Source organism: Triticum dicoccoides, chromosome 6B (assembly GCF_002162155.2).
Source record: "Triticum dicoccoides isolate Atlit2015 ecotype Zavitan chromosome 6B, WEW_v2.0, whole genome shotgun sequence".
NCBI classification, from domain to species: Eukaryota; Viridiplantae; Streptophyta; class Magnoliopsida; order Poales; family Poaceae; genus Triticum; species Triticum dicoccoides.
This window is the reverse complement of record NC_041391.1, coordinates 128,067,115-128,087,604: the sequence shown is the minus strand read 5'-3', so window position 1 is coordinate 128,087,604 and position 20,490 is coordinate 128,067,115. Positions and strand designations below refer to the sequence as shown.

Here is a 20,490-nt window from a genome sequence, read left to right as displayed (position 1 = left end):
AAGCTTGAAAGACAGCCTCTTCATGGATCAGAGAAGACGGTTCAATATCAGGAGCGTAAGTATGCTTACGGATTGGAGGAATCAGATTTTCCGCTTCAGGAGTCGGTGCAGGCACTCGTTTGTTCTGATCATTGTACTGAGCTTGATAATGCGACAAATCTGCCTCTTCAGCCAATTGGCAAGCCAGAGGGCGTACTGCACGGTTTATCGCCCTCAAATCATCTTCATTGAACTCTGAGCCATCTTCCTTCAAGCTGGGATAGCCTTGAGCTGCTTCAACAGGATCGAAATCTGGCACCCAAGCTTTTGCCCGGATCAAGGCATTAATGGCTCTGGTTCGAGCAACAGATTTCTTTAGTTCTTCAATCCGGGCAGGAAGCGTTGACAACCTATTAAGAGTGTCTTGGATTAAGGAAGGTGCCGGATTGTTATGTGATGCAGTGGTGATGATCCGTTGCGCTCCGGTATACAGCTGTTCAATTTAAGTGTAGGCAGCCTTCAATTTCTGTCGAACATCTGACCCTAAGTGACCAATGCGTGTTCCTGTAACAATACAAGAAAGATCACAAACCGGATTTATTATAAGCAGGCCAGAGTTGTTCATGAAATCAAAAGGGACTTACCAAAGATAGCAGCGGTCATGGAATGTACTTGCCGCTTTACGGCGGTCAGCTCATCTACCACCGGTTTAAGAGCAGCTTCGGCATTTTTAGCTCTTTTTATTAAATCGGCCTTCTCAGTGGCCCAATCAGTCCGTTCCTTCTCGAAGCCCTCCTTCAGCTGTTCTGTGATACTCAACGCGTTGGTTAATTCTTCCCTTGCCTTGTCGGTTTCAGCTTGCTGGGTTTTCAAAATTTCCTGCAGATCAGTAATCCGGTCTTCTTTGATCTGCACTTCAGCCTGCATAAAGACAGTGCTTAGCTTTCAACAAACGGTACAAGAATTTGAAGTACCAACCACATAACAAGTTATATGCTTGATACTTGGGGGCTAATGCACCTTTAATTTTCATCTGTTATTAAATCACAAAGTCCCAAGCTCAATACAGGTATTCAACTTGGCACTTGGGGGCTAATGGCTATTTGCTCAATTATGTTCTGATGTTAGAAACTTTATTGGAGTCCCGGTTTAACTATACTAAGTTGAACCGGCACTTGGGGGCTACATTGATGGAGCTCAAAGTATTGAGGACTATATTCAAGTCCCGGTTCGAAGAAGATTACAAACCGGCCCTTGGGGGCTAGGAGGATTAATACAGTGGTAGTACTTAAAGAAAGAAGAAGCACAAGGGAGTTACCTCAAATTTATCTCTCATCATCTTTACCATGCCAGCTTCATAGTCACGGCTAGTATATAGCCGGTTCAAGTAACCAGAATGAAGATCTCGGGCATCCAGAGCAGCATATGTTTCCAGATTAACATCCCATTTGCCTTTGTTCGTGGCGGAAAAATCTTCCTTCATAGTATGCTTGGCCAAAGCGACGGGATTCCCTGGTTCAAAGCGACCTACACCGGTAATTATAACGTAATCATCCTTGGGCTCACCGGTTTGTGTTGGCACGGTCGGTTTATCGGCAGGCTTTGAAGGACTACGAGATCCATCAATCTGGACGGAGCTGGCAGGCTGGTCAACAGGGACAGAGGTATCGATAGGCCTTTTATCAATGATGGCATCATCTTGCAAAGGAGGATCATTGGGAATATCCTCGGGAACGAACGCTTCAAGATCCAGTGTTTTATCCTGTTCAGGGGCAGTGTCTTCCTCGGCCGCTTTATTCAGGCGGGCTTTCTTGCTTGGTTTAGGTTTAGCCCTGGAAGAGAAACAAAGAGTCAAGGAACAGCATAAGTTATAACATGGTATATCGGAAGCATATATTCAGTCTAGCTTACCCAAGAACCATTTTCAGGGGTAGCAGCTGAGTGGTCGACGAGTCACCAGAGGAAGAATGGGAAGTAACCTGATAATCGGAGTTGGACGGATTAAGAGGTTGACGGACGAAACCCGCTTTAGGAGGTAAATTAATAAAAAGGTCGGAGACCTCGGAGCGGCGTTTTCGAACCGGATTGTTTGGTAAACCGGCGGAGGTAACTACCTGGCCGCTGTGCCGGGTTGTGCGGAGAGCTTCATGTTGCTGAGTCTTCATAAGAAATTTGGGATCCAAGTAAGCAAGAGGATGAGAAAATTTAATTTTCTGGTTTGCCTGGCGAAATTTTGGCAAAGGCAAAGGATCTGAATCGGAAGAGAGAATGGTTACCTCAGCGACATCAGCATTACTGGCTTCAGCGTCGTCCTGACAAGTATCATTATCAATAAGGTGTGTAAAAATTAAGCCTAGTGAATCGAGTTCTACCACAGGGTCCGAGTTACCCACATCATCATCAACAGCCGGATCAGATGAAGCGGTGGTTTTTCTCTTCTTAGCAGGTTTCTTGACAACCTTGGTCTTTAGCCGGGTTGGCCATTCTGTTTTCTCCGGTTTGTCTTGTGGAAGCTTCTTGCTCCAAAACGGATTATCACCCTGGTTAAACAACAATTGATGTCAGACAGAGATAGAAATAATAGGTTCAGTAAAAAGTACAATTAAAATCTTACAGCTGGCGGTTTGTTGGTAGCACAGAAAGGGGCCAGGCCGGTTTGAGCGCAGAGGTGCTCCGGTTGTTCAGCATTTTCTTCACAGCCTCTGTGACTTCATCATCGGAGAGCTGAATGTTGGTGTGTCGGAGTGGGTCATCAACGCTGCCAGTATATTTGCACATCAAACCGGAGCGCCGGCTGAGAGGCAGTATGCTCCATGATATCCAACAGCGTGCGAGATCAACTCCTGTTAAACCGTTGGCCATGAAGGCTCGGAGCTTGGATAATTGCGGAGCGTATTTACTCCACTCCTTGGCACTTAACCTTTGTGGGAAGGGGTGTGTATTGCTGAGCCGTTCCGGACGAAAGCCAGGCAAAGGATTTTCATCACTAGGGGAAGTATCTTTGCAGTAAAACCATGTTGCATTCCCTTCCTTGGGGTGACTGTGTAGTTTGGCATGGGGATAAGTGATTTCTTTCCTTTTCTGAATTGCCATACCACCCAATTCGGTATTGGGACCATCAGTGAATTATGTGCGGCAGTTTAAGTGGAAGCAGTCTCTGAACAATTCAATTGTGGGTTTCTCTTGAAGGTACACCTCGCAGAGCACTTGGAAGTGACATAGGTTGGTAACAGAATTGGGACCAATATCTTGCGGGCGAAGTTGAAAATTGGCTAGTACGTCCCGGTAAAATTTGGAGCCGGGCGGTTTGAAGCCCCGGGCTAAGTGATCCGCAAAGATCACAACCTCTCCCTCTTGAGGTGGGGAGGACATTCATTGCCAGGAACCCTCCAGTGGATAGTCTCTTTGCTATCTAAAGCGCCGATCGAGACTAAATCATCCAACTGGGTTTCTGTGACACGAGAAGGAACTCAGTTGCACTCATATACTTGTTTTGCCATGGTGAAATCTACAAAAAATAAGTAATTCCGGTTCAAGAACATGTTGGATAGAGGAAGGCACTGGTATGAGCAAAGGATAAACCGGAGGTAGTATACTTAAACCGGATTTTCATGAAATGGCATCATATGGCCAAAGAGTTCTGGCGGTTCAACAAGGGGACTAATGGTATATACCAGTTTGTTAACTTTTTCTATACTAAGTTAAACCGCCTGATCTAAACATTGAAAGCAGTTGAGGCTGCGAATGTCTAAGTATGCAGAAACATGTTTCACAAGGTTCTATTGTAGTAATGGATCTGAAGCAAGTTCAGAAAAAACAGAAATATTCAGAAGATTAAAGCAGAACGGAAGTGAATCAATGGGCAAGTATGTAGATGAGATCTATGGACTTGAGCATGAAACTACAGGCGGATGCTAAGAAGCTACTGCTGGTCAGAGCAAGGTTTCACAGATATATTCAGAAATCTAGGTGCGAGTACGAACTAGTGATGAACACGGCAAGAACATGAAACCCTAGAGTGGATCTATATCAAGAAGAACAGAAGGCTTACCTGAGTTAAAGAAGACGCGGAAGGCTACCGCAGTGCTCTGGTGTATTCAGGTTGATGCAGCGGCCCAAGACGGTGCAGAGGTCAACGGCGGCGGCGGAGCTCTGAAGCTGGCGGCGCGAGGAAGACGAAAGGAAAGAGACGAAGGGGAAAAGGAAATGACCCTTCGGTCCTATTTATAAGGCAAAGGACACATGTCAGGCGCGCGAATTCAGGAGCCGCAATATTCGGAAGTACAGGTGTTGCTTTGGGTATCGCAGATCTATTAGTAAAAGAAGGCGTTATAAATGTTAACTTCATGATGACGTCATGCCGGTTTACAGTAACCAGAGATGATGACGACATGGCGGTTTACCAATTACCAGAAGATGTTGAAGACAAAGATTTTTGTGAAGGATTGACATGAACCAGTTCAAATCAATCTGGGGCCTAATGTTGGGGATATTACCACTAGGCGTGAACCGGCCTACCTGGGCCGGGTTAACTTCATTAGTAGTGTAAAGGTAGTTAAGCAGATGAAGGCCCAAGGCATGTAGTCGGTTTAAACCCTGTAGCCGTAAACCGGCTTGATACGTAAACTTGCATTGTAAGTTAGGAATAGAGAGAGACCAACCGAGATACGAGTATGAACCGGTATGGGACTCTGTGGACCGACGGGTGTCACCCGTGTATATAAGGGGACGACCCGGCGGCGGTGCAAGGACAGAAAACAACAACTCGAGCCTAGGCAAAGCTTGTTTGCTCCCTAGCCATCGAAACCACATCAATTCCATCACAACTAGACGTAGGGTTTTACCTTCATTGAAGGGGCCGAACTAGTATAACTCCTTGTGTCTTTGTGTCCGCTTTAACCCCTTCAAGTTAACCCGTAGCGATGGCTCCACGACTAAGTCCTTTCATGAGGACATCTGCCGTGACAAATCCACGACACACTGCATGCTTGAGCACTCATTGGACTGCACACATCAAAATGTATTACTTCCAACAAGGTGCTTTCTTGTTCCATTTTATTGAAAACGAGGCTTTCAGTCATCTTGCCCATGTGGTATGATTTGCATGTCTCAAGTGATTCAAAATCAAGAGAGTCCAAACGATCCATCTGCATGGCGTTTCTTCATGCGTATACACCAATAGACATGGTTCGCATGTCTCAAACTTTTCAAAAACGAGTGAGTCCAAAGATCCATCAACATGGAGCTTCTTCATGCGTTTTATACCAATATGACTTACATGGCAGTGCCACAAGTAAGTGGTACTATCATTACTATCTTATATCTTTTGGCATGAAAATGTGTATCACTACGATCGAGATTCAATAAACCATTCCTTTAGGTGCAAGACCATTGAAGGTATTATTCAAATAAATAGAGTAACCATTATTCTCCTTAAATGAATAACCGTATTGCGATAGACATAATCCAATCATGTCTATGCTCAACGCAAACACCAAATGACAATTATTAAGGTTTAATACTAATCTTGATGGTAGAGGGAGCGTGCGATGTTTGATCACATCAAACTTGGAAACACTTCCAACACATATCGTCAGCTCACCTTTAGCTAGTCTTCGTTTATTCCGTAGCTCTTTTATTTCGAGTTACTAACACTTAGCAACCGAACCGGTATCTTAATACCATGGTGCTACTAGGAGTACTAGTAAAGTACACATTAACATAATGTATATCCAATATACTTCTATCGACCTTGCCAGCCTTCTCATCTACCAAGTATCTAGGGTAATGCTGCTCCAGTGGCTGTTCCCCTTATTACAGAAGCACTTAGTCTCGGGTTTGGGTTCAACCTTGGGTTTCTTCACTAGAGCAGCAGCTGATTTGCCGTTTCATGAAGTATCCCTTCTTGCCCTTGCCCTTCTTGAAACTAGTGGTTTCACCAACCATCAACAATTGATGCTCCTTCTTGATTTCTACTTTCGCGGTGTCAAACATCGCGAATACCTCAAGGATCATCATATCTATCCCTGATATGTTATAGTTCATCACGAAGCTCTAGCAGCTTGGTGGCAATGACTTTGGAGAAACATCACTATCTCATCTGGAAGATCAACTCCCACTCGATTCAAGTGATTGTTGCACTTAGACAATATGAGCACAAGCTCAACGATTGAGCTTTTCTCCCTTAGTTTGCAGGTTAAGAAACTCGTCGGAGGCCTCATACCTCTTGACGTGGGCACGAGCCTGAAATCCCAATTTCAGCCCTCGAAACATCTCATATGTTCCGCGACGTTTCGAAAAACGTCTTTGGTGCCTCTACTCTAAACCATATAACTGAACTATCACGTAGTTATCAAAACGTGTATGTCCGATGTTCGAAACATCCACATACGATGTTTGGGGTTCAGCACACTGAGCGGTGCATTAAGGACATAATCTTTCTACTGTCCGCATAATCGCTACTGCCAACTTTCAACTATATTTTTCTCTAGGAACATATCTAAACAGTGGAACTAAAGCGCGAGCTTACGACATAATTTGCAAAGATCTTTTGACTATGTTCAGGATAATTAAGTTCATCTTATGAACTCCCACTCAGATAGACATCCCTCTAGTCATCTAAGTGATTACATGATCCGAGTCAACTAGGCCGTGTCCGATCATCACGTGAGACGGACTAGCCATCATCGGTGAACATCTTCATGTTGATCGTATCTACTATACGACTCATGCTCGACCTTTCGGTCTCTTGTGTTCCGAGGCCATGTCTGTACATGCTAGGCTCGTCAAGTTAACCTAAGTGTTTCGCGTGTGTAAATCTGGCTTACACCCGTTGTATGTGAACGTAAGAATCTATCACACCCGATCATCACGTGGTGCTTCGAAACGACGAACTTTCACAACGGTGCACAGTTAGGGGGAACACTTTCTTGAAATTTTAATGAGGGATCATCTTATTTACTACCGTCGTCCTAAGCAAATAAGATGCATAAACATGATAAACATCACATGCAATCAAATAGTGACATGATATGGCCAATATCATTTTGCTCCTTTTGATCTCCATCTTCGGGGCTCCATGATCATCGTCGTCACCGGCATGACACCATGATCTCCATCATCATGATGTCCATCATCGTGTCTCCATGAAGTTGTCTCGCCAACTTATTACTTCTACTACTATGGCTACCGGTTAGCAATAAAGTAAAGTAATTACATGGCGTCGTTCAATGACACGCAGGTCATACAATAAATAAAGACAACTCCTATGGCTCCTGCCGGTTGTCATACTCATCGACATGCAAGTCGTGATTCCTATTACAAGAACATGATCAATCTCATACATCACATATCATTCATCACATTCTTCATGGCCATATCACATCACATAGCATACCCTGCAAAAACAAGTTAGACGTCCTCTAATTGTTGTTTACATGTTTTACGTGGCTGCTATGGGTTTCTAGCAAGAACGTTTCTTACCTACGCAAAACCACAACGTGATATGCCAATTGATATTTACCCTTCATAAGGACCCTTTTCATCGAATCCGTTCCGACTAAAGTGGGAGAGACTGGCACCCGCTAGCCACCTTATGCACCAAGTGCATGTCAGTCGGTGGAACCTGTCTCACGTAAGTGTACGTGTAAGGTCGGTCCGGGCTGCTTCATCCCACAATACCATCGAAACAAGATTGGAGTAGTAACGGTAAGCATATTGAACAAAATCAACGCCCACAACAACTTGTGTTCTACTCGTGCATAGAAACTACGCATAGACCTAGCTCATGATGCCACTGTTGGGGAACGTAGCAAAAATTGAAAATTTTCCTACGTGTCACCAAGATCTATCTATGGAGAGACTAGCAACGAGGGGAAGGAGAGTGCATCTACATACCCTTGTAGATCGCTAAGCGGAAGCGTTCAAGAGAACGGGGTTGAAGGAGTCGTACTCGTCGTGATCCAAATCACCGGAGATCCTAGTGCCGAACGGACGGCACCTCCGCGTTCAACACACGTACAGCCCGGTGACGTCTCCCATGCCTTGATCCAGCAAGGAGAGAGGGGGAGGTTGAGGAAGAATCCATCCAGCAGCAGCACGACGGCGTGGTGGTGGTGGAGGAGCATGGCAATCCTGCAGGGCTTCGCCAAGCACCACGGGAGAGGAGGAGGACTTGGGAGAGGGGGAGGGCTGCGCCAGAACTTTGGTAAAGCTCCCATGCGCCTCCCCACTATATATAGGGGTGGAGGGGCTGGTTCCTTGCCCTCCAAGTCCATTGGGGCGTTGGCAAAGGTGGGAGGAAAGAAATCCCATCATTTCCTTCCCCACCGATTGTTATCCCCCCTTTTTAGGGATCTTGATCTTATCCCTTCGGGATATGATCTTATTCCTTCTAAGGGGGAATCTTGGTGTGCCTTGACCAGGGGTGTGGGGCCTTGCCCCCACTACCCACGTTCATGTGGGTCCCCCCATGCAGGTGGGCCCCACTCCGGAACCTTCTAGAACCTTCCCGGTACAATACCGAATATTCCCGAACATTTTCCGGTGGCCAAAATAGGACTTCCCATATATAAATCTTTACCTCCGGACCATTCCGGAACTCCTCGTGACGTCGGGATCTCATCCGGGACTCTGAACAACATTCGGCAACCACATACAAACTTCCTTTATAACCCTAGCGTCATCGAACCTTAAGTGTGTAGACCCTACGGGTTCGGGAACCATGCAGACATGACCGAGACGTTCTACGGTCAATAACCAACAGCGGGATCTGGATACCCATGTTGGCTCCCACATGTTCCATGATGATTTCATCGGATGAACCACGATGTCAAGGACTCAATCGATCCCGTATACAATTCCCTTTGTCTAACGGTATTGTACTTGCCCGAGATTCGATCGTCGGTATACCGATACCTTGTTCAATCTCGTTACCGGCAAGTCTCTTTACTCGTTCCGTAACACATCATCCCGCAATCAACTCTTTGATCACATTGTGCACATTATTATGATGTCCTACCGAGTGGGCCCAGAGATACCTCTCCGTCACACGGAGTGACAAATCCCAGTCTCGATTCGTGCCAACCCAACAGACACTTTCGGAGATACCTGTAGTGCACCTTTATAGCCACCCAGTTACGTTGTGACGTTTGGTACACCCAAAGCATTCCTACGGTATCCGGGAGTTGCACAATCTCATGGTCTAAGGAAAAGATACTTGACATTAGAAAAGCTTTAGCATACGAACTACACGATCTCTGTGCTAGGCTTAGGATTGGGTCTTGTCCATCACATCATTCTCCTAATGATGTGATCCCGTTATCAACGACATCCAATGTCCATGGTCAGGAAACCGTAACCATCTATTGATCAACGAGCTAGTCAACTAGAGGCTTACTAGGGACATGGTGTTGTCTATGTACCCACACATGTATCTGAGTTTCCTGTCAATACAATTATAGCATGGATAATAAACGATTATCATGAACAAGGAAATATAATAATAAATAATTTATTATTACCTCTGGGGCATATTTCCAACACAAAGTGCATCCGCCAATGGATGGAGTCTGGCGCTGGCGGCAGGTAGTGGGTCTCGGCCTAATCGATGAGGAAGTCGGCCAGCGCTTGTGACTTGACGGCGGTGCGAGGCTGGTAGTGGATGGTGTAGGGGGGCAGATCTATGGCCCATTTGGCCACTCGGCCTGAAGCATCTCGCTTCCAATGATCTCAGCAAGCGGACCGGTGCAGACGACAGTAATTGGGTGCGCTTGAAAGTAAGGCTTCAGCTTCTTGGCGGCAAAGTGCACACCATAACACATCTTCTGATAGTGGGGGTAGTTCTCTTGGAGGCGGACATCACTTCACTCAGGTAATACACTGGCCTCTGGACTGGTAGTGCTCTGTCTTCCCCCTTGCGCTCCACAACTATGACTGTGCTGACCACCCGACTGGTAGCGGTGATGTAGAGGAGCATGGGCTCCTTATCAGTCGGAGCCGCCAGAATAGGAGGAGTGGTCAACATCTTTTTGAGTTGGAGAAAATCTTCGTCCGCTTTGTCATTCCACTCGAAAAAAGTGGTCTTCTTCATGAGCTGGTACAGGGGAAGAGCCTTCTCGCCCAGCCGACTGATGAAACGGCTGATGGACGCCAGGCAGCCGGTGAACTTCTGCATGTCCAGCAGTCGGGTGGGCACCTCCATCTTCTCGATGGCCTTGATCTTCACAGGGTTGCACTCTATGCCGCGCTCTGAGACCAGAAAACCGAGAAGCTGGCCGGCTAGTACTCCAAAGACGCATTTCTCCGAGTTGAGCTTGATTTGAAATCGGCGCAAGTTTTCAAATGTCTCCTTGAGGTCTTCTAGCAGCGTGCCACGCTTCTCCGTCTTCACCACCACGTCATCCATGTAAACATGGGTGTTTCTTCCGAGTTGCTTGAGGAGACACTTCTGCATGCAACACTGAAACATGGCGCTGGCATTTCTCAAGCCGAACGTCATGGTCAGGTAGCAGAAGGCTCTGAATGGTGTGATGAAGGCGGTCTTCAGCCTGTCAGCCGTGTTCAGCTTGATCTGATGGTACCCTGAGTATGCATCCAAAAAACTCAACAGCTCACATCCGGCTGTGGAGTCTATCACTTGGTAAATTTTGGCAAAGCAAAGGGATCTTTGGGGCAAGCCTTGTTGAGGCTGGTATAATCAATACACATGCGCCACTGCTTATTCTTCTTCAGCACAAGGACTGGGTTGGCTAGCCATTCCGGGGAGAATACTTCCATGATAAAGCCGGCTGCTAGAAGCCGGGCTATCTCTTCTCCAACAACCCTTCTCTTTTCTTCTGATAGGCGGCGCAAGGGCTGCCTGACCGGCTTGGCGTCATGTCGGACATGTAGCTTGTGCTCGGTGAAATCCGTCGGAACACCCGGCATGTCTTTGGGAGACCATGCAAAGATGTCCCGATTCTCAGGGAGGAAATCGATGAGCTCGCTTTCCTATTTGTTGTCAAGGTTTGCACCTATGACAGCATGCCTCTCCGGGTGCTCCAGGTCCAAGGGTATCTTCTTTGTTTCCTTCGCCGGCTTGAACGAGCCCTCAACTTCCGACTCCTTGGGGATGGGTGACATTTCCGGCTGCTTGCCTGCCATCGCCACAACCCGGTCAAGGAGCCGCTTTTCAGCTGCAATCACAAGGGACTCGGCCAGCCGGCTGCTGTCTGCAGCGCAGGTGGATGACTTCTTGTAGTCTCCGACTATGGTTAGGATTCCCTTGGTACTTGGCATCTTCATCTTGAGGTAAGCATAGTGGGGGACCGCCATGAACTTGGCCAGAGCAGGCCGGCCAAGTAGCGCATGGTAGGGGCTCTCGAGGTCCACTACCTCAAACCATACTGGCTCTCGGCGGAAGTGATCTTTGTCTTCGAAGAGAACGTCAATCTGGGTCTTGCCGATTGTTGAGCAGGAAAGGCCAGGGACTATGCCATGGAATATAGTCCGACTGGGGTGAAGTTGCTTCTACTTGATTCCCAACTTCTCCATGGTGTCACGGTACAGGATGTCGATGCTGCTGCCGCCATCTATCAGGACTCGGGAGAAACGAGCAGCCCGCCTCTCTGTTGTGAAGGTGGCATCTAAGACCAAGGCATAAGAACAAGGAGAGGGCATCACCTCCAGGTGGTCAGCCCTGCTCCAACTGATAGGCTTCACAGACCAATGCATGAACTCTGGGGTCTCTGACGCCACTGCATGTACTTCTTGCCGCTGTTGTTGTCTGTTGCGCCTGTCGTCGACCACACTGGTGAACACAACATAGGCTCCATGCTCCTCAGGATACTCATCTTGTATGGCGCCGACTGGCCGAACCGCCAGCTGCAGGGGTGGAGGAGGCGACGGGCCGGCAGGTGGAGGAGGCAGGAGTCCGTCTCCCTTGGCGATTCGGGTGAGCCAATGGCACTTCCGAGTGGTGTGGTTGGACGGCTTTGTGCCACTATAGAACTTGCAGGGTGCATCAAGAGTTTTCTCGTACGAGAAGGCGGGCAACCAACTGGGCTTGCCGCCCTTCTGACGCTTGGGTGGAGGCTGCCCTTCCGGCTGCTAGTCCTCGACTGTCGCCACCTGCCGGCTTGAGGAAGCCGGCTGCGTGGCCTTGCGCTTGTTGTCATTCTGCTGCTGACGTCGACTGGTATCGCCAGCCGGAGTGCGAGGAGCTTGAGAAGCCACTTTGCCGGATGCATCGACTTGGATCTCCGCCTTCATGGAGGAGTCGGCCGTGGCGTACTTGTCGACGATGATCAGCAGTTCGTCGAGGGTCGCCGGCTCATCGCAGAGAAGTCGGTGCTTGAGGAGGGTGCCCTCTCGGCACCCGGTGGTAAAGTATTCGATGGTCTGCACCTCATGCACACCCTCGCAGGAGTTGCGCAGCTTGGCCCAACGCGTGAGATAGTCGCGAGTTGATTCGTTGGGTCCTTGGACGCACAAGGAGAGCTGGCGGGGCTTGGGAGGCCGCTTGTACGTGCTGGTGAAGTTGCGGATGAAGGCCTCGGTGAAATCAACCCAGTTGTTGATGCTGTGGGGCTTCAGGCTGTTGAGCCACATCTGTGTTGTGCCCTGGAGCATGAGCGGGACGTACTTCACAGCAATGCGCTGGTTGTCGTTCGCTATGCTGACGGATGTGGAGTAGTCGACCAGCCAGTCCTCCGGCTTCACAGAGCCGGTGTACTTGGGTGTATCTCTTGGAAGCGTGAACCCTCGAGGGAAAGGCTCATCTCAGATTCGAGGGCCAAAATAGGGTGGGCCCAATGCGTCTTCTTCTTCTAGCGCCAGGGATCGATTGAGGTGGTCGATCTGGTGGCGGGTGTCGTTCTCCCCGACTCCTTCCCAGCGGCCAAGGCGGTCGCCGACTGTCGGGTGCGTGACAGGCGGCAGAGTAGGATGTCTTTCTCCGCGAGTCGGAGGAGGAGGCAGATTGCCTTGTCGCTCCACAGCTCGGGGACGGCCTTCTGCGTCACGCTCGATGGTGAGGTGAGTCCGACTGCGGCTGGCAGCCGGCTCATTGCCTCTTCTACCACGGGCGCCACCAGTCGGTGTCTGGGATGTCGCGTTGTGATCCTGGCGAGGGGGCGGATCGTCATTTCACCGGTTGGGCGCTTCGGCGCGGCAGCCGGCCTCTTGCTGCTCGGCGGCCGCATCAAGGAGCTGCTGGACGCGCTCCATCATGTGGCGACGCTCATCGCCCTCGAGCTAGTCTAGCTCATCTGTTGCCGCTTGGGCAGCTCGTATGTTCTCCGCAGGCGTGGCGTAGACGGGACGATCCGTCCCGAACATGCTGGCGATGGTTGCGCCATGCTGCCGGATCGAGCCAATGCGACTAGGCCCCCCAGGAGCCGGCGTGCCGCCAACGGCTTGGTCCATCTCATGCCGGTAGGCTTCTGAGAGGCGTCGCATGCTGGCCAGTCGACTGGCGCTTTCGACGAGCTGGACGCGGCATGCTTCCAGCGTCTCAGCGTGTGCGTCTTCTGGGATGGGCGCTGACAAGTCTCGCAGCGCCGCATCGAGTGGGTCTCGAACACCTCCATCCGAGTGCTCGCCACTGCTAATGACAAGCACCTCCGTGACGGTGCTCCCGCCATTGTGCTCGCAAGGGGGCGGCTCGTCGTAGACCACCACATTGGTGGGGAACGTGTCAAGTGATGTCGTGTCGGAGTCGACGATCATCGGGGCGGTGGAGCCAACAGATTCTAAGTCCACAGTAGGCTCGCTGGCGACATGGAGCTGGTCGAGGAGGCTGACGAGGCGGCTCTCGGGGCAGTCTGTGCCTGCATCTAATGTAGGCTCGTCGGAGAGGCGGATCTCGTCAACAAGATCGGCGAGGCAGCTTGCTGCGCAGGCGATCTCCGCACCGTGCAGCGCGTCGGCGCTGACGCCGTCGGGCGTGCTAGGCTGGCTGCGCTCGCCAAGAAGAAACAGGGTTCCCGTCCAGAACAGGTCTCCGGATGACGGTGCACCTCACCCCACGGTGGGCGTCAAATGTCGGGGGTTGGGTACGACATATGCCAAGGGATGGCTTATCATGGTGGGAGCGAGTAGAACGTCGCCGGTGCCTAGAAGCGGGATAAGGCATAGACACGAACGCCGGTGCACTTTACCCAGGTTCGGGGCTCTCCTAGGAGATAACACCCCTAGTCCTGCTTTGCGGGGTCTCCGCATGATCACTAAGGCACTAGTGGGTACAATGGTGCTCCTTGAGCTGCATGCTAGAGGTAGAAGAAGGCAGGGCTTGCTCTCTTCTTCCTCTATGTATGAGTCTAGTTCTAACAGGTTGGGAACCCTTTGCATGGGTGCCCTGGGGGGTTTATATAAGCCTACCCCCTAGGGGTACAATAATAACTTGGCCGGGTGTCGGACTCGGCTATCAGTGTCTCTGGTCGCCGGCTTCTCTGCCGGCTGCTGGGGCCCGCCGCCTGGTGGGCCCCACCGACTGGTCTGGTACGGAGCCGACAGGCCACCCCCGCCTTTGGCGGGTCTGGTTGGTGGCTGATCACTGTAGCTGTGATGCTAATGACGCATGCTTGGTTGGGGAAGGCATGGCTACAGTCACGCCTCCTGGTGGGAGATCACTGTAGCCTCTCCGTGTCTAGTCTCGTTAATGGCGCATGGGCCTCGAGGAAGGATCCGGCTGACCGCCAGGAGCCGGATCCACACGGAGCCGACTGGCCAGGCTTGGCCGCCCTCCGGGTCCTCGCTGCCTGGTAGGGCCCGCCGTCGTCAAGCCATACCGACAGGTCGTTGTGGGAACAGGCCCCGCCTGACAGGGGTGACGTCAAGGGTAGAGTGGCAACACTGCCGCCTCATGCGGAGATCTCCACCTGTACGGGGCACTGTGGCCACGCCAAGCCCAGGATTTGGGGGTGATGGGCTTCACTGTAGCCTCACCTTGTCTTGTCCTTTTGATGAGGGGCGCATACTCTGAGGGCGTCGGGGGCCGCCTGCTAGGAGTCGGCCTCTCCGGAGGCTGTCTGCTAGGAGTCGGCTCACCTTGGTGCCGTCTGCTGGTGCTTGGTCGTCTTCTGGCAGCCGGTCGTTGATCGAGCCGGCCCCTAGAAGGCGGCGCTTCATTCTGTAGTCTCGTGGGGCGCAGCCGGCCCAAAGTTTTGAAAGGTTCAGGGACTCGGGTTAGGCTATCCGTGGCCCATTACTTCGACATGGCCCTTCCTGCATTCCATGTCAAATATGCACGTGTCAGTAGATTAAACAAATACAACTTACCTACAAAGACTCGACGGTGAAAGTCGAAAATACTCTATGCACTGATAGATAATTCTTCTATTGTTCACTTGGACATAATCAAATTATTATTCAGAATATTACATATCATAATAATATGTGCCAATGTTGCAATAGACTCGCACTGATGAGATGTAAGATGGTGACATCTGATCAATTTGCCTCCTTCCAAATAGAAGTTCAAGAAAAATTAAACTAATGGACCAAGTGAACATGAAAGACACAAGTATACGAAAATCAAATTGTTTTTTCACCATATATTATTGGAAAAAATATTGAACATCCATGCCTTCATGGCCCCCCCTACAGTTTGGTGCATAAATTAGAGGTACAAAGAGATACTAAACATTACATGAAAAGAATTTTGATTTCTTTAAAAAAATCATGCATAAAGAAACCGTGACCATGTCTCAGAAAAATAGTACAAGAACATTAAACCTTGACAGAAGGAGATGGAACACTAAAAAGTGAATGAGCTACCGGAGGCTGAAGGACATTGGTCAGGAGTTAGGACACATCGAGGCACAGCAGTGATCACTCGACCTTGGGTACTACAGGGACTTCAGGCCTGAAGGACATTGATCATAAGTCAAGACCATCGGCGTGAATCTCATCGGTGTGCAGGGAAGCATCTAGAGATGAAGGTCGTTCGTGCTGCCGCTTGGTGTATTGCTACAGTTGGAGGAGGGGGGCTCGCCACCGTCTCCTCCTGGCTGTGTCGCCATTGTCACCTTATGATCGGACACAGTGGATCGAGTTACATCTAGAAGAAACAAAATGAATGTCATAATTAGTAAAGAATTTTCAGCGACAAAAGGATAAACAAGAATTGGAATGTTAAAACAAAACTTGCACCTACACAAGTACTGTATATTTTATATTCGCACAAGTGCAGATCATGTCCCACTCTTCACTTTATTTACAAAAAAGTTCAGAATAGCAATCTTGGCGAGCCCTATAAGGAAGCATCCCGTGATCTCGGCCGGGTTCCATCCGCGTGGCGTGCTGCTGATTCTGCCATGAGTGAGTGCTGAGAGGAAGGATCATGAACCTCCATTATCAATAGCCCGGAGCTGCATCGGCCTTCGGATTAGATCGTGCTAGCCTGGTAGGGGTCAAGAAGTTAGGGGTCGAGGAATTTGGAGGTGAGGGAGTAGGGTGGGGATCACGAGAACTCACCCATATCTTGGGAGATGGCAGACCAGGTGGCGTCGTGTTGGTGCTTCGGGGGCTGCCTCTTAGCTCCGACAGTTGCCATATGAAAAATAAGCTTAGTAGTGTTTTATGATCATGAAATGAAAAGGCATTCTTCAGTCTTGGCCCTGCTCCTCGGACATCCTCCTATTTTATCTCGTCCCCTTTATTGTTGTGTGCCATCACGAGCCTCCTACAGAAAAGAGATATGTAGAGCGAGAAATCTATGTTAACACAATCACACAAATTATATTCTTCTGTCCCTGCCATTTTCTTTAGTGTTCAATGGCAACAAAAATGAGAGGAAATCTCTGAACTAATGATCTATAGTGTTCAATGGCAACAAAAATGTCACCGTCATGTTCAATAAAATCCATCCACGTCAATCCTGAAAATTGTCATTCCTTCAATTGGGGCCAAGAATGCGATCCTGGGCTTGCCTCCCTGTCGTCAGAGGAAACAAAAATCAACCTTAAGCTTATTCTATATCTAGTCATGGTATAGAAAGGCACCGCCGCTGCTCCATGACTCAAAAAGTAACATTAGGTGTAAAGCATTGCAGTTTAAATAGGATGCATGATGTGATCCATTAAGCACCAAAGCAAATAGTTCTAGATCATTTACATTCATTATTTGACGCCAAGTAGAACGTCATTTGTTGATGTAAACTGGAAAATAAATTAAATGATACATCGATTTTTTGCAACAAAGGACATATGAAAAAAGTATGCGGCATACTGATTAAAACACCAGATATCTGTATTTCATCAAATTGCACACACCTGGTACTGGCTCTAGAAGGAAAGGGTGATGGAGACCATGTGTTTCACCTAGGCACACCCTCGAACACTGCCTTGTCGAGCTTTGTTGGTAAAGGTCAATTTGGAAAGCCTTGAGAACACCAGTGATTCAACACACAAAAAAGAAATTATTGCTCACGGACTCCCTCTTTAGGAGTAGAGACTACCATAAAAATTAAGAATAAAAGCATATGTTCGTTGTAATCATGTATCGTACAAATAGATGAAAAACCTTGTCTAAACTATTGATATTCTGCTAGCTTACAACAATTGTTGCTTCTAAAATTTAATTCCATATCTAGAAATGAATAGACAGTTGAAAACATCATGTCGACAAACACATAAACCAAATCTCTTGATATTTAGTGGTGCGGGGTGGGGGTGTTAAGTAGAAAATCCTTTTGTACCTGGCAAGAGTTGAGCATAACTCTCACGACAACATTGTCGTTGCTCTAAAAAAAAGTGTTGTAGCTTATGCAAGGCTCTCAGATTTTCTCCCTTACCTTTCATACTGCAGAATGATACATTTTAATGTACCTTGCCAAGCCAGGTTGGAGTGCATGTTGTATCGGCCAATCTGATCATGAGAAACAAATGCTTCAATTAGGTCACCTTCAATTAATTTAACTAAATAGAATAGAACACCTGAAGAAGAAGTAAAGTCAGTCTCCGCTGTGGCAACTTTCACTTAGTAGGATATATCCGTCCTAGGAGGCCCGAGAACATCCTCCTGACTGCAATTTTAAGCCATTGACACATAGCACCATGGTTCCCTGCAGAACCTGCTTGTCACTGTCGAGCACTGCGATGCGTGCTGCTTACGTTCATAAGAGATAAAAAAGCATCATGTTATAGAAGAGTATGAGCTAAAGAAGATAAAGAAAAAAAATAGCAGAAAATTAAACCGGATTTCTTTAAGGAAAAATAAAAACCAGCTCTGAACTGTAGATCATGTACAAATTGGTAAGAAAAATGGCCTCTGAATCTGCGGCAAACCACTTCACAACCTTCATCCCAGCAGAGAGCCAAGTCTGAAGGTCCTCCAGATTATATTATGCTATCATATCATGCATTAGCCCATGAAATTTGCAGCTCTGTGGCTGAAAGTACAATCAAGTTCGTATAAAGAATGATTATAACAAACGTTCTGAAAGTAATACCCAGTTACCCACTCGTGGATCCTTATCCTTATGTGATATGCTCATATGCATACTTGTTGTAGGAATAGGCAGCTTTTACTTCTTGTAGACACACACTAGTAGAAAAAGGGTCAAATATGAGATACATTAGTACCGGTTTGCATATGAGCCGGCAATAATGTGTCCATTACTGCCGGTTCAAATGGCTACGCGGGAGGAGGTCTTTAGTATCGGTTCGTGGCGAATTTTTAGTACCGGTTCGTGGCACGAACCGGCAGTAAAGAAGTTGTGGCAGGGCTATTTTTAGTCCCACCTTGCTCCCCTAGCAAAATTTTAACCACCTTAAATATGTTACTTCTCAAACAATCACAAGCATTTGGTCTTAATTGAACTCTATGTATAGGATCTATGGCTGCAATAGGAGTCTTCGCCGGTTCTTAAATCGGTGATAGATTCCTATTGACAAATTAGATTCTATACAAAAAGATCATTGATGATCAATGCATTTTTTATGTACTTCTCTGTAGCAGTAGCGCGTTTTGGCTGAAAGGCGGTACTGATTAATGTATTTTTCCTGCGTTCAGATGCACAATTTAAATATATTACTTCTCAAACAATCACAAACATTTGGTCTTCATTGAACTCTATGTGTATAATTTGTGGACTCAATATGAGTCTTCACCGGTTTCTAAGCCGTTCAGGACTCATATTGACAATTCAGATTGTACACAAAAAGATCATTGATAATCAATGTATTTTTTATGTATATTTTTACATATTTACGCCCTCTCTCCACTCACTCGGTCTCCCCCTCAATCCCCCGCGACGTCATCAATTTCCAACACGTTCTGACATCATTTGTCGTTTTTCAGTAACCGATTTGTTTAGATCAGAGCTAAATGACCGTGAAATTGAAAATCACAGCAAAAAAAACTACTCAGAAATAAAGCAGAAAAGAAAAAAACTATATAAAAAAATTACTCCAAAATAAATAGAAGAAAATAAATAATGCAGAAAAGAAAAAAACTATATAAAGCAAAAATATTCACAAAGAAACTAAATACAGCAAAAAAAACTACTCAGAAATAAATAAAAGAAAATAAATAATGCAAAAAAGAAAAAGAAAAACTATATAAAGAAAAAATATTCACAAAGAAACTAAATACAGCAAAGAAAACTACTCAGAAATAAATAGAAGAAAATAAATAATGCAGAAAAGAAAAAACTATATAAAACAAAAATATTCACAAAGAAACTAAATACTGCAAAGAAAGCTACTCAGTAATAAATAGAAGAAAAAATATAAAGCAGAAAAGAAAAAACTATATAAAAAATTACTCCAAAATAAATAGAAAAAATAAATAATGCAGAAAATAAAAAACTATATAAAAAATAGTTGGGGCGTTGCCCGGTGGGCCTGCCAGACCTAGGGTCTGCAAATTCAGACTCAGAAGGGCCGACAGGCTCACAGCGCGCCCTAGTTAGGCCCAGAAGCCTGCTATATAGAGGAGTTCAAAATAGCAGCCGCGGCTGGGTTTATAAACCAGTGCGGCTGCCCTTCGGTCGGCGAGGTTGGACTAAACATAGTGCACCGCGGGTGGCAGCGCACAACCATTAGTACCAGTTGGTGGCTCCAACCAGTACTAACTAATTTAGCCTTTAGTACCGGTTGGTGGCTCAAACCGGTACTAAAGGCCCCTCCAATATATATGGCACTAACGAAAAATCAGTTCCATCGACACTTCTTCTCCAACTTCTCTCGCGCGACGACATCTATCACCGACGCCGCCGCGCCGTCGCCCCCGCCGCCCTCGATCGCCGCCCGCGCCGCATGTCGTCGACGTCCCCGCCGCCCCCGCCGCCCGTCGTCCCCGTCCCCGTCGTCGATCGCCGCCCCCGCCGCCCGCGCCACCCGTCGTCGTCGCTGCCCCCGCCGCCCGTCGTCGCCGCCCCCACCGCCCGTACGCCTGCTTAATCGTACGTACACACACATACACACACACACATACACACACTACACACACACTACGTACACACATACACACACAGATTACTACACACACACATATTTTTTTACTTATTTTCTATTTTCTATTGTTTAG

General features: G+C 47.7%; 1 long non-coding RNA gene across 1 annotated transcript; it reads right to left on the bottom strand.

The window, feature by feature from the left end:
* Positions 1-16,813: 16,813 nt before the first annotated feature.
* Positions 16,814-17,804, bottom strand: LOC119321120. The gene is made up of 3 exons (XR_005155124.1): positions 17,753-17,804; positions 17,232-17,340; positions 16,814-16,893 (listed from the first exon to the last, which is right to left on the bottom strand). It is a non-coding gene; the product is annotated as an uncharacterized LOC119321120 (long non-coding RNA).
* Between the last annotated feature and the right edge of the window lie 2,686 nt (positions 17,805-20,490).